The sequence below is a fragment of the Canis lupus genome, chromosome 28 (assembly GCF_048164855.1).
Source record: "Canis lupus baileyi chromosome 28, mCanLup2.hap1, whole genome shotgun sequence".
Taxonomy (NCBI): domain Eukaryota; kingdom Metazoa; phylum Chordata; class Mammalia; order Carnivora; family Canidae; genus Canis; species Canis lupus.
The window spans coordinates 41318827-41333784 of NC_132865.1; the positions used below are offsets into that span (position 1 = coordinate 41318827).

General features: G+C 43.4%; 1 long non-coding RNA gene across 2 annotated transcripts; it reads left to right on the forward strand.

The window, feature by feature from the left end:
- Positions 1 to 165: 165 nt before the first annotated feature.
- Positions 166 to 13915, forward strand: LOC140620432 (uncharacterized). 2 transcript variants are annotated; one of them, XR_012020232.1, is made up of 5 exons: positions 166 to 506; positions 675 to 840; positions 7692 to 7837; positions 8358 to 11871; positions 13181 to 13915. It is a non-coding gene; the product is annotated as an uncharacterized lncRNA (long non-coding RNA). The 2 variants fall into 2 exon arrangements; XR_012020231.1 differs by having other exon boundaries at positions 166 to 840.
- The last annotated feature ends 1043 nt before the right edge of the window (positions 13916 to 14958 follow it).

Sequence of the window (14958 nt, forward strand, 5' to 3'; positions counted from 1 at the left end):
TTAATCTAAGAAATGATTTAAGCAATACATTTCACAAACCAAGTAAAAAACACAAATAGAACCATACAGAAGCCCTCTGAGAGTCTTCTTTGAATAGTGATTCACTAGGCAACAGGATATAGAACAGCCTGTAAGCAGTGGAAGCTGTCTGAGGCATAAGTGAAAATTCCGAGAACTCTCCTGACTGGTCCTTGAGAGCAGAGTTAGGAGCAGTAAGCTGAAGAAACCCCAGGAAAAGCAGGACACATTTCCACTAGCCATGTAGCGGTTTGGGAACAATCTGTGACAACTCCCAGATGAGTGACTTGTTTTCCTCTTTTTATTCATAGTTTTATAACACTGGCATACACATTAAGGCAGGTCTGGCAGGTGTAGTTCTGGATTTGGTTTCCTTAAAGAGCTTAATCAATGACAGTGAATCTCAACTGTCATTCACTCACTTAGAAACTCAACATCAGCATTGAATTAAGACAAAATTGAGAGAATCTTCCGTTCAAACCAAGAAGGTACAGAACAATACCTAGAAATGCAAAGCCTGTAATGATAGGGGGAAAAGCAGGTTCACTAAAACACTTCACTAACTGTAACCCCTAAACTTCTTATGGTTCTACTTCTAATCTAATGCCTATAAATCCAGCTCAATGTATAATCAAGTTGTATTTCTTCCTCCATAGCCTCCTGCAGCTTATGTTCAGATAAGTGCAATTACATACTCTCAACTGACCAAAGCTTTGAATAATTGTTTAGTCCCAAGCAAAGTGACAATGATAAGATCTCTAGGGACAACGCATGATAGAGTCCAGTTCATCCTCATCAGAGCACCAGAGGACACAGCCATCAGTAAGTGCATCTTTGTTTTTGGCCAACATTCCTTTCTTCAACTTTGTTTATTTTGAGGTGCTCCATGTCTACCTGGCTCAGTGAATCCTAAACTAAGGACACAGACCTGGGCAGTGATCACCATGGTGAAGCTAACACACAATATATGCTAGCCAGAGCCCTGCAGAGACAGCCAGCTTTGGGGAGGCTTCACCTCAGTTTCACTTCTCTGGACATCAGAGTTCCCACTTTTACTAAGTGAGGGATGGGTAGAGGTTGCATGATCTCTGAAGGCCCTACCTACCAGTGTCTTAGAAAAACTCTATTCTGTTTTACTGAAAAGCCACCATACCTGCTGACAGTTCCCTTAGCCAGCTTCAGGACTGAACTCTTAGTGTCGACCCACTGGTTGTCATAATGTACAGAAATCCTTTAGATAGAGAAAGAAGGAAGGTTAAAATATCTATAGCTACCCTATTTAGACCCAAATATATTTTTGCTCTAAATTCCATCCCTGACCCTCATTCAAAAACCATTACCTCTACTTTTGTTCTATATCTACATCTGTAGTTTAGTCCAGTTATTTGATGCTCAGAGGTAGTTCAGAGTAGGCAAGCAGGCATATTTCACAGAGTCAAATGGAAGCTGGGGACACAGATACTGGTGAGAAAGTAAGAAGCTGCCAACAGGTCATTCTGGATATATTATCACAGTCAGTTTCCAGTAGGCCTTCTCTCAAGGCAAATGATTTAAACAGCATATTGCTGAAGTAGATTCTTCACAGACACAGGCTGGTATGACAGATGGGCATTATTATTCATTTGAGACAACCAAGTAGCAATTCATATTTTTGTGCTTTCTAAACCATCATCTACCTGTCATTTCATCATGGTTTCAGTTCTCTTTGACTGAAAGAAATGAAAACCTGCTTGGCCAACTTAAAGTAAACAGCAATTTATTGAAAAGGTATGGAGTAGTTCACAGAATCTAAGGAAGACATGAAGAACAGGGCTCAGGACCTCTTGGTTAAGAAATCCACATTGCTAATTTTCAACTTAAGTCAGGAAGCCAGTGACGTTTTCCCTGGGATACTTTGTCATAATGAGAATCCCAGACTCCAGATCATTCTTCACACACCTGGAATGTTATCTTTTTTGAACTGATGTTCCCAGTCTGTGCAGTATATATGCAAAGCAAAGGCAATGTCAACACGTGCAAGAGCTATGGCAGATCCTAAACAGGTAAAGCAAATGCCCAACTAAGGCCAGCCTGGACTGTATCTTTCCTGCTTTGCTCATCAGCCATGAAGGCCTTGGCAACATGAGATCCCTCCACAATAGTGGTGTCTGGGCATGGGATGCCCAGTCCTGAAGAAGCTAGGTTCCATATAATCAGGCTGTGGTATTTCTACCCACATGTAAAAATGTATTAGAAGCACAGTTGGCCCCTAATCTATCCAAATCTCTATCAGTGGGGAATGTACTCAAATTGTTCCACTGTACAGAGTGCATTGTTCCCAGACAAACCTCATTAAATGTATAATAGGGGAGTAGTTAGAAAACACCAAGGCCTCTTTGGTGAGTTTAGATGCTGATCTTTACTTAGCCACCCATGCTGATGACCAAAAATTATGCAATATTAAATTTCCCTCAGTGAGATAGACTTTGGCAGAAGATTGTAAAGATAAAAACATAGAGTTTAAGTCCAGAACCCCAAAAATTTATATGGCTGTATTCAGGTCTCTTAATAGCCCTTTCACAGAGCTCTTGCTGGGCTTCTATGAGATCATGTTATATACATTGTCCAGTACAAGCTACACAATGCAGAGTAGCTAGCACTAAAAAAAAGAAAAAAAGGAAAAAGAAAAGAAAAGATTTTAACACACCTTTCCAATTTCCTAAATATCTGCATCAACTTAGAATTTAAATGCTACTTCAGTGAGTATTTCAAGCATGTGCATACGTGGAAGAAAGGGAAAAGGCTGATGGGAACAAAGGCAGAATGGATGACAGAACACACAGAGTCAGCTGGTAACTAAGCGGGAGAGACTGGAGGAAAGGAAGGCTGGGGGCAGACCTGTGGGGACAGGGTGTGGCCAGAGGACATGAGCAGCCTCAGACCCAGATTCCCAGGCAGTGAGTGTGTTCTAGGATACCATAGGTAGCTTTTAAAAAGTAAAATATCTGGCCTTTAAGTATTTAACCTCAACCAACATTCTTTGTAAGTTGTTGGATACTGTGTGGCTCCCAAGCATGATGTGTGTGAGGAACTACCGTCCATTTTCCAGGCCATTCTCTGGTCCCTCCCAAGCACCCTTCTCTCTTACCCCTTTTGCAAGAAGCCACCTAGACAGTTTACAGAACTCAGGGAAATCTGACCCCAAGTCTGGCCCCTCACATCCCAATCGCCCTCATCAGTGATGAATCTGGAACTCCACCTGCAGTCAGTCAGCCTCAACTTCCAGGTGGACGGAAAGCTGTGGCCTCAGGAGTCACTGCTCTTCAGGGTCCACCATGAAGACACATCACTGCAGACCTGGAGCCTAGGGCCTTACAGTGATATGAGAAATACCTTCTTTGATTGTTTAAGCCACTTTGAGGTGCTCTTTCAATGACTTACAACCAAAAGCATCCTAAAAAATCCACCTGGTGAATGCAGCAGAAAGGACTACATCCCAGCTGCCACTAATGTGCTACTGAAAATCTGATTTCCTCATCCACAATACGAGGAAGTCTGCCGTGTTTCTGTGATTCCTACAATCCTTCACCCTTCTAAAGGTCGGTCTTGATGGTTCTTCTATAAAAAATGGGCCCCCTGGGACCAGGGGGAAAGTCAGGGTACAAATTACATACAGTGGGGATTGCAAAAGAACAAACTACATCACTTAGTTAACTGGCTAAAAAAAATTAGCTAACTTGTGGAAGCTTCTAGTCTGATGACTCTTCTCTTTAGTCCCTGAGGTTACTGTTCTTCTTCTTCTATTTTAGTTTCACCCTGAGACCAGGGTTGAGTCATTCTCCTCAGCTCACGTAAAATAAGGTCTTTTTCCTCTGGGGTCTTTGACACAATCATATTTAAATTCTTATTGAAAATATACTTGGTTAAAGACGCTAGCCTCTCCAACTCAGAGGCCCCTGTTGCAACCATGATATTGCTGTCTTTTCTCTGTCTGTGGGTTCTATCTAATACTCTACACCTTTATAACCTCCTGTCTTCTGAGAAAGGACCCTTTTTCCTTCACATCAATAACCCTGACTATAACTACCCTCCTAAAGCCGCAAAGAAGTCTACTTCCTCCATGAGTCCATTCATTCACTCAAAAATATCCCCTGTCTACATCTTCAGGTTAATATGTCAGAGTCACTGTGGAGTATAATAAGTTAAAGAATATGAGGTCTCTGCTCTTAGGGAACTGACAGTATAGCAGGGGGTACACAGGTGCAAATAACTCCAATCTTAGCAGTGTCTGATGATGTCATGGAATGGATCCAAATACAGCTAAAAAAGCTTGGGAAAGGGGCTAAGATTTTCAGTTGGAGGAATTCTGATAATAGCTGCTTGGATAGCATGGGATTTCAGCTCTGTTTTAGAGGATAGATTGAATTTGAACTGATAATGATGGTGAGGTGAGGGCATTGCAGACAAACAGAAAAGGCAAAGGCAAAACAGAATGGCAGGAAAGGTGGGGCACAGTCCGGAAGAGGCACTTAGCACAGTGTGGCCGTGAGGACAGGAAGCAGATTAAAGGAAGCTAGGACACCAGGTTGAGCCCAGGTGCTGGTGTTGGATCCATGGTAAGAAAACATAACTTTAGTAGATGATAGAGAATCAAATTTCATAGTTATCACACTGTTTTTAATTTGGTTTTTAGTCCAGTTCACCATATAGTAGATTGTGAGATCTGTAAGGATTTCTACAGCTGTCTCTCTCTCTCTCTCTCTCTTTTTTTTTTTTTCTCTATAAACTCAGCACTTAGCTTTTTGTCTGGCATACTTTGGGTTCTTATGTTTGTTTAATGAATAGTTGAATTGATCAGATCTGTACTTTTTGAAAAATAATCTAGCAGCTGGGAGAGAAAAGATCACGGTTTCAGTGGGGGAGGTCTGAAGAATCTAGAAGTAGTTAGGAATTCAGAAGGAAAGAGACGAAAAAGAGAACAAAAAAAGAATGGATTAGAAAGCCATTGGATGAGCACGAGGTGTTATACTGTATGTTGTTAAACTGAACTGCAATAAAAAAATATATACCAATAAAAAAGAAAAGAAAAGAAAGCCATTGTGAAGGAAGAACCATCATAAAGGAAGGCCTTGATGGAATGGGAACACTGATGTTGGGAACATTGCAGGAACTTGCTGTTTTATTTTTTCACTACTGTGTCTCCAACACCAATATTATAGACACTAGGCTGTCAGCATTATTTGAACAAATGAACAAACATATTACATTTCAGATGATGGCAATTCAATCACTCATAAATGTCTGATTTGGTTAGAAATATGGGCCTGGCATTTAGGACAAAGCATTTCAATTTTAGAGTCATCTCCAAAAAACACAGGTGTTAAAGATGCAGCCTCACCCATCCAGTCAGGAGGAAAGAGTAGAAAAAGGAAGTAGGGAAAGAGTTGGCAGGTTCATGGCTACAGAGAGCAGAGCAATTTCTAGACAGACCCTGACTGAACAGTTTTGTCAAATATTCTCGAAAACTTAATGGAAATGAGGATTAGGTCTTGGCCATGAATTTGACATACTGGACGTCACTGGTGACCTTCAAAAATATAGTTTTAGGGGTACTTTGGTAGCTCAGTAGGTTAAGCATCTGCCTTCAGCTCAGGTCATGATCCCAGAACCCTGAGATAGCCCTTGTGGGGCTCCCTGCTCAGCAAGGAGTCTGTTTCTCCCTCTCCCTGCTCATGCTCTCTCTCTCAAATAAATAAATAAATAAAATCTTAAAAAAAAAAAAAAAACCCACATATTTTAGTATTGTGGGTATGAAAGACAGGTTTTATTATCCCTGGTCAGATATCACAACACACAGACACAAACTCAAAGCATGCATTTACACTTTCATGTAGAAACAGACACCTTTGTCTCTCTCTTTAGGGAGTGGGGTCAGCCCCAAACACACTCATTTTAAGGCATCAATTAGGGTTTTTTTTTTTTTTTTTGCCAAATGGTAGGTGACTACATGGGGATTTTATGGTGGGACATTCAATTTGAATGGTCAGAGAAAGTGGAAGATAAGAGTCAAATAGAAAGAGCTGAGTTTAAAGCACACCCAGCTCCAACACAAAATGTAATTCCACCATTAAGGGTCTGTCTCAGGAACCTTCCCTGAGAACTGGAGGGGCCCAGCCTCCAACCATCCAAAATGGAGTGAGGAATGCCGGACTCGCAGGAATTTGAGCCCATCCAGGGCAAACCCTGGTCTAAACAACACTGAGGTGACAGCAAAGCAGACTGCAATCCCCAGTTTACACTAACATTGGCCCAGGCTTGCTAGAGTCCCTTAGACCAGAAGGACCAGGGTCCCTGGCAGCTCACACCTAACCCCTCCTCTGCGTCCCGATAAGCAGCTTACACAGCCCCTCTTCTGTGCCACAACATTCACTGCAAGCATGACTGGAATTGTCCCCAGTAAAAAAAAAAAAAAAAAAAAAAAAAAAAAAAGGACTAAATATTATTAGTAGTCTGGAACATCATCTATATTAAAAATCTAAGCAAGGGGGAAATGAATTCTTTAAAACAAAGAAAAGCCAGAGTTTAGGAAACTCTGATGGATGTCAAAGGCCTCCTCACTCTAACTCTTTGGAGGAGCCATTTCCCTCTCGTTTCTGCAAAATACTGCACTTAGGGAAAAAAAAGGGGGGGGATTAAAAGCCCAAACACGTGTTTTGTGACCTCAAGGCATTTTAGCCCGAGGCAGTAACCCCGAGGCGGCGGAGAGGAATTAGATGTTAGGAGGCCCTGAAGGGAGCAGAAGTGCTCGGCGGGTTTCCCAGTGGACGGTTGGGGCGGCGGCCGTGTGCGGAGCTCGTGGTCCCGCCCGGCACCCGCAGGCCCGCAGGGCCGCCCCAGGGCTCCGCGAGGTCGCGCCGGCGGGGCGGGGCGGGGCGGGGCGGGGCGAGCGGGCAGCCCGGCTCCCTCCAGCACCGCCTGCAGACCCGAGCCGCGGCGTGGCCTGCGTAGGGGCGCCGGGGGCAGGGCGAGCCAGAGGCCCGGGGGTGAGCGCGCAGGGGAGGCCACGGACGCCGGGCCCGGGGCGCCGCTCCGAGAGGTCCCATAAAAGTGCCGTTTGTTGCGAGCCCGCAGGAAGTGGAGGCAGCTTTGGCACACGTGGCCACGGTGCTAAATTAACTGTTAACACAAATAATCAAAGTGCAAGACCCATCGAGCGGCTGGCGCCAGCGGAGCGCGGGGGGGGGGGGGGGGGGCGGGCTGCGGGCGGCAGGTGGAGGCGGGCGGGGGTGGCGGGAGGCCTGGAGCGGGAGGTCGGACGGGTGGTGGGCGCACTGGTACTACTAGGCAGGGGAGCAGAAGGCGCAGCCCCCTGAGTGCGGGCGTGGAGCCTTACTGGCAGTGAGACTGGTAGCTATGGAGGGAGCAAAAAATGTCAAATCCGGGGGGGGGGGGGTGCTGGGGGCAGGCCAGGCCTCCGCAAGCCTGCGCTGATGAGGAGGTGCAGAGACCTTCTGAGCAGCTCCCCAGGGAGAGTCCCAGGAAGGAAAGCATCAGAAACCTGCTTTGTGAGTACATGCTTCTTGTTTTCCACCAGTAGAAAGGTCGGAATCTTTTTCTAATTTTTTTTTCACAGGCCACCTCTGCAGCCTTGCTCTGTGAGTTGTGTGCCCAAAACCATCACCTTCAAATTGCAGGTAGAGAAACTAAGCGAGTGCTGCGGAAGTGGACTGACCAGCTGAGGGCTGGGCCTCCTGATCCTCATGCTCCATAAGGGCCCTGGGTGCCAGGTGACATCTACACTGCCAAGAGCTGGGAAGGAATGAAACCCCTTTTGAAGGAGGTAGGAGAGGAGGCCCAAGTCATGGCATGTGTTTTAGGGTGCCCTTGCAATGATCCTGGAATCAGAAAAGGGTCCTTTCTGGAAAGAACTTTTTGAGAAGATTCTTAAACACTGATACCTATTCTTGGGTAAACTATTTTCATCCAGGTGTGTCTCTAAGGATCAAACAAAGAAAAGTTGAATCAGAATTAGCCTAGCAAATAAATTAGAAAAAAAAAAAAGCAAGAGAAAAATTGGATAGCAACCTTAAGATGCCTCAGTGAGAAAGAACACTGTCCTATTTTTACTACATCAGAATGGTCAGCTTCTAAAGGATGAAATAGAAGATCAAATTGGTAATCTGGCATAATTTAGTTTTTATGAGCATTTAGAAACTGGATTTAACTTTAGTGCATTTATGTCCGGCACATCTGTTTATAAAACTAATGAAAAACAGGAGAATTCCTCTCTTTGGAAAAGGTATAAAAAATATGATGTAGTGATTAAGAAAATTTTAACATGCCACTTTAATTCCTATAAGGTGTCTTCATAAGAAAGGAAGATGGTGGAAATCCATCCTCCATTACTTCCCTGGATATTCAGAGTAACTCTGGGAGACAGGTGTGGTCACCAGTCCCACACCTCGAATCGGGGACCCCAGGCACAGGATCGGGTGCCACCAAGGCTCATCAGCTAGTACCTGGGATTTGAACCCAAGGCTATGTCTGGAGCCTGTGCTCTTTCAACTGTCCCAGAAAGAGATGGTCCAGAGAGGTAACAAGAATGTTATATCCCTCTGTATTCATTTGCTTGTCAAATACTTATTGAGCACCTACCATGTGCCAGGTCAGGAGCCAGGATCCAAGGAGGAAAAGCAAACAGATGGGATTCCTACTTCACCAGAGCCAACCAGCAGGCCTCCCTGTGGAGCAGGGAGATGGGCATGAAGTGAAGCTCCTCACAAGTGACTAATTACAGGTTGTGACTTTGTGGAACTCGGTGGAAGCAGAGTGATAAGGTTCTCTCAAATAGAAAAGGACAACGGGGATCCCTGGGTGGCACAGCGGTTTGGCGCCTGCCTTTGGCCCAGGGCACGATCCCGGAGATCCGGGATCGAATCCCACGTCAGGCTCCCGGTGCATGGAGCCTGCTTCTCCCTCTGCCTGTGTCTCTGCCTCTCTCTCTCTCACTGTGTGCCTATCATGAATAAATAAAAATTAAAAAAAAAAAAAAAAAAAGAAAAGAAAAGGACAACGACCTCACTTTCCTCCCAGCACGCCTCATAATGACGATGAGGACACTGCCAGGAATATCAAGAACTCTATGCAGGGTGTGCCGCTGTATGCCAGCCCATGTGCCAAGCACCTTCGCAGACTGTTCACTCCTACCAGTAATCCCACAGTTGAGTCTCTCTTGTTATCCCCATTTTTTGGATGAGGAAACCAAGATCTCAAGAAATTAAGGGCATTCCCCAGGTTTCATAGGGACAGGGCAGAGTCATGTCAGATCTTCTACTTTCTTAAAGCTTGCTTCCTTTTCTTTGTGTCCCAGGAGCATGTCTATGTAACATAAAAAAGGATGCCACTCATGCTTTCATTGCAATATTGGGAAAGTGGTGCCACATATAAACACAGGGCATATTGCAGGGCACCCAGCACAGAGTGACCAGACTTGGGGCTAGGGGAGCAGGCCACCTACTCTACAGTGAATCTGCACCTTTCTAAGCATAGACAGAGCCTTTAACTTCTGTAGGCTAATGATGATAATACCAATAACAATGATCACAGCACCCTGCCCTCCACATGGTCACCTCACAAAATCTTTGGAACAACTTGGGTATAAGTACTATTATTCCCTTTCCAGAAAGGAAGAAACTCAGATAGCAAAAGTTTGTGTACCTCACATAGTTTAGACCTGAGAATCAGAACGCAGGTCCTCAGGCCTCCAAAGCCTATGCTCTGGCCACAGTGGTACACAGCAACTCTGCAAAATGAAACAAGGTACAGAAGTTTCTCTTCCAGATCTCTTGTGCAATAATTATAGGGTGAAAAAAGCTACAAATTCAGTTCCTTGTTTTAAAAAAAAAAAATTTAACTAGGCCAGGTAAACAGAATGATATTTGTACTAGCTTGGTCCAACTCTAAAGACTCATAATGGAACATCTGAATTAGGTCAGAAAGGACCAGGTTACCCATTAATTGTGTCCCAGCTTATGGTGCCGGTTGGCTCTGGGCACAAAGGCAGCCTACACAGCCCCTCCTTAGCTGCCCAGAACATACCAGGAGCAGCAGAAATGGGCCACATTCCCAGGCAATCTCCATTGTGCCCACTCCACATGGTACCCAGAGCAGAGGAAAAGGGGTCATGTTATAGCATATGATTGTCAGCCCACTCTGCAGGAAAGGTGAGCCTGTCCCACCCAGGCTTCTTTCCCTTTGTGGCTAGTTCTCCTTATGGGTGACAAGGAGGATCCCACTGAAGTCATCCAAAATATTTACAACCTGAGGCCTGGATCACAAGGAAAGAAATCAGGCAACCCTCCCTCATTGCTGCTATCACATTGACAACCAAAGTTCCAGCAAATTTGGATGGTCAATCCAAGAAGCAGTTCGAGCATGTCCCAAACAGAAAACATGTGATTGGGTAAAATGGCTCTCAGCTCCCAAGGCCTCTCCTCTTCATGGCTTCTGCAGCTCTGTCCCCCTCACCTGCCCAGTGAGAGCTCGGCAGCACCCACCCTGACAGCCCCCCAGTAACAGCCAGCTCTGATAAGAGCCTCTTAGATTCTCTATGTACACAACTGATAAGACTTGCTGGAGTTTTCTCTTTTTACCACTACTCCTAGGAGGAAGAAATCCCTAGAAATGGAATTTTAGAGGCCAGAAATTTACAGAGGCCTATAAAGCAGTTGATCATTCTGCATAATCACAAGACTGTCCCTGTCTAAAAGAGTAAATTTCCAATAAACCAGACTGATGTGGCACTTTGAACTGAGGGTCCCAAGACCTGGGTTGCACGCCTGTCAGCTGTATGCACCTAGGCAGACCCCTAGGTCAAGACTGAGACTGCCCCAGTGCCTATGGGGCTTGTGCCTGACACACTACAGGACTTTATGTGGGACTTTCTCAGTTGCTATGCAGATGTAGTGACATGTGCTGAAGGAGGCAGAAAGATTCTTCAAAAATAAGAACAAAAAATATTTTCCCCTCTGAGTGCAGAGGGCATGCTGTTAGACCTTCGCAGATTCCAAGGACAGTTCTCCTAGAATCTCAGAGTATCTCCAAGTAAATGGCCCTTACCACCACTGGATTCATTTAGACTGACTCGCACAGCATGTGTGTTGGAGAGTCACAGCCACCCTTGAGACTGGATTTGGTGAAGAACAAACCAACTGGGACAGCTACAGAGGCAGCTCTGGCCAAGGGAGGAACACCAACCCCAGGCTTCACCTGCTCTCCCACAAAACCCTCAGATGGATGGCACCTCCACCCTCCGCCCTCTATGGCCTTCCTATACATCTGGGCATCCTGTGTCATCTCCTGCAATGAACTTTCCCAGACTAACCATATCTCTTCTCCAGAGTCGTACCGACTACACTCCCATAGTAGCACTTGGTATGAGCTTCTAATATGGAACTTGTCACATGATAGATATTTGCTGCCTTGTCTCCACACTGCCGAAATTTCCTGTGGCAGGAATGGTTTTCTATGCTCACGTGCAGTCTCACACATACAACTGCACAGATCCTGAGGAAAAACAAGCATGCCTTTTATGCCTGCGGTATCACCAAGAAGTGCGAGGTCCTGTACTAGAAATAGCAAAAGGTCTTTCTGAACAAAATCTAAAGGCCAGTAAGAGTTCTATGAGCAAAATCATCAATAGCAAAAGGCCCTCAAAACCAACTTATGTTTGCCATAAAATACGAATGTGTTTTTGTAGAAGGCACCTGAAGGCACGATATTTAAATAACATCTCATCATTCCATTGGATTTAAAAAGCCAGAAACATAATATTTCAGTTTTAAGATCACAAAATTGAGACTGAATTCCTTGAAGGTAAGATCTGTGTCTTATTTATCTTTCTATTCTCCATAGAAACATGGTAGGCACTTATTAAGAATTAAATCAATGAACGAATAACAACTGATAACAAAAGAGGTGAAGAACAGAAACAAGGTAATATTGATAAAAGCATTAAATTAGTAAAGAAAAACTCATTTCAGATTTGTTTTTTAAACTCTTTTTATTAGAGTCAGGCACAGCAAACCTGAACAAAGTTCTATACTCCCCACTCAAGAGAGGTGAAACAGAACTCTGAGGAGTCATAATGCTCTTAACAAGATCATTTAACATATTCTATTGTAGTTCTTTTTATGGGTCACATATCCTTAGCACACAGCATGGCTTTTCCCCTCTAGGCTTCTATTTCTGTTCAAGTGAAAAGTTTGGGGTCAGCTAAATTTGACACCTCTTGTGAAATTCCAGAGGCTCAAACACTAATGGAATTTAAGACAAAAGGATCTTCTTTTTTTTTTTTTTTTTTAGAAATATACCCAGGAGGTCATTATGGGCATCTTATTAATAAGACAAAAAGAAACGTGGAAGGGAGTAGAAGGGAAAATAAAAGCAACCAGACAGAGTATTAAGTTCTTACAACAAACATAATTTTGTGGTTGTTAACATTTCCAAACCCCTTAGGTACTTGATTGCAATATTGAAGAAAATATATAATTTTTTTTATTAAAGAAAGTTTTCCAAACTATAAAATGTTTTCATACCAAAACAAAACCAAACAACCCAGTTTAGCAGCTATTTTCTGTTTTAAAAGAGGTATGGAAGCTGTTTCTAGATATAGCTGGGTTTGCTGCCTGTCCTGTTCTGTCTCCAAAGTCTTTTCCAGAACATCCAAGTTTTATCCCAATGTCAAGCTTCCAAGACTTGGTCACTTACCTACTAAGGATTGCTTTGAAGCTTGTACACTTTGGGAGAAGCGTGGGAGGAAGGAGGGGGAAGAGCAGTAGGAGGGGGTGGACATGGAGACCAAAGCTGGCCCTCCCTGCAGGAGCCTGTGGCAGGACTGAGCCCACTGCAGTCTCCACAGGGGTCAAATGGCATTTCAGCCTCATGCTGGAGCTCTGTTCCTTCCTGTCTAGAAACAGGGTTTTCCATTTTATTCTCCAAAGTAGCCAAAAGTATTGCACATTTGCCGTATCAAGCCCAAGGAAAATAATATTACGAACCAAATAAAATCGGAAAATAAAACAAAATTTTAAAAAGTAAAATAAAGCACTTGGTCACCAAACTTTTGCAATCGCAAAGAAAGATGTCTTTTATATTTCCTGTTCTATATGTATTTTTCATACAGACTCCATTGTCAGCCATGAAGTTACCTTTACCAGGAAACAGATCTGAACATTATAACAAAATCTCCCAGATATTTCAGGCCAGAGCTGTTTAAAAAAAGATGTCTAAAAATTCCGTTGTCGTTGAGAGTTCTCCAATCATAGCCATGGTTTGTATGTTTTTTGTCTTTGTTGGTGTTGGAGAGCATCAGAATTCCACTACTAAAATCACCCAAGCCTCCAGAGAGCTCAGAAAACTAATTCACTTGAAATCAGTGTAATTTATTTCCAGGTTGCTCTACACAATTGACAAGAATCAAATGCATCAAACTTCAGACTTAAATTCCACCTCTGCCACCACTGGTTCCAGGACAACAAACCTACTTCTCTCTACTTGTTGTCTAACTTAAAGGAAAACACAGGGTTTTTTCTGAAGACTGTATATCTTCCAAGAGATTTCAACAAGAGTTGTCATTTGTTTTTGTTTTTTTTAAGTTTTGCACTTTTGTAGATTTGGCAACCATAAACAACCTAATGAACAAAATATAATATTCAAAACCAATGACTTTTTCTCTGACAAATTATTTCTCTCCCTCAAAAAAATCATTATGCAAACTTAGACTTACTGTATCTACAAATAAAATAAGCATACATTCCATTTTGGTGATGGTCTCCTTAACAGGTTGTGTAGGTGTCTCTGGGTTCCACTGTTACAGATTTCACTAGGACTGTTCTGCACACCATCACAGCCAAATAGGAATGAGTGGTGAAGATTTTAGTCCTAAATGCGTTGATAACAGCAGATGGACATTTCTAGGGCTTTATTGCACATCACACCCTATTGTTGTTACAGTTTTATGTTGTTATTTGTTCTTCTACCTTTTAGTTGGTGGTAGGAAGTGGATGTTGAGAGTGTAGACAAAAAATAGATTTGATGTGTGGAGATTACAATCTGACCTTTGTTCTGGTCAGCCTGCTGCCCTCCGCAGCTTAGGTCATCCCATACCACATATGGAAGTCCAGTTAATGAGAAAAGCAGACATTCTGTGGTGGAGACAGCAAGACTGGGTTTTAATCTCCTAGGGAGAGAAGTGATTTCATTCCGTGGCTCTAGATAGAAGTGAATCAAACCCTATCACTTCTTCATCCCCTCCCTGTACATTTTTGCACCACAGCTATCCTGACTCATCTTTTGCTGTTGTTTTCTATGTAAAACACTGGGTTCCTCTCTGTCCACTACCCTTCTAGCCAGTCCTTGCATGCTAGTCTCACAAGCTGGATCACCTTCTGCTTCCCTCAGGGAAACCTGATTAGGATCTGCAAAACGTTTGCTTTTTCTCTTTCCTATCCTGCTCCACAGTTGCAGTTTCTGGGAACATAGGGAACACCAAAGATAAAACGTAATCAGATTTGCCCCTGTGATGGCAAATCAGGAAACTCCACTTGTCACCTATTGGAAATACTTTCTGTTAGTCAATAGAGAGAACAAATATTTTGAAAAGCAGGTGAAAATTGAAGTGGCAGAGAAAAGCACTTGTTACCTTCCTTGGAAGGTATCTCCCACATTGCCTATGGCCACATGCATTACTATCTCCTTGCCCAAATATTCATACCAAGGATTTCTAGAACTTTGAACTCCTCCTGTGCTTCATATCTACAAATAAAAGCTGAATTGAATTTGTAGTCTGTTTTAATTTATTGAGAGAGGAAATCTTATCTATATCTAGGCCCATTCAGCAAATTTTCAGTCACATCTGTAGAACCGAATGCACAGATATGACCTAACTTTGCGATCTTGACT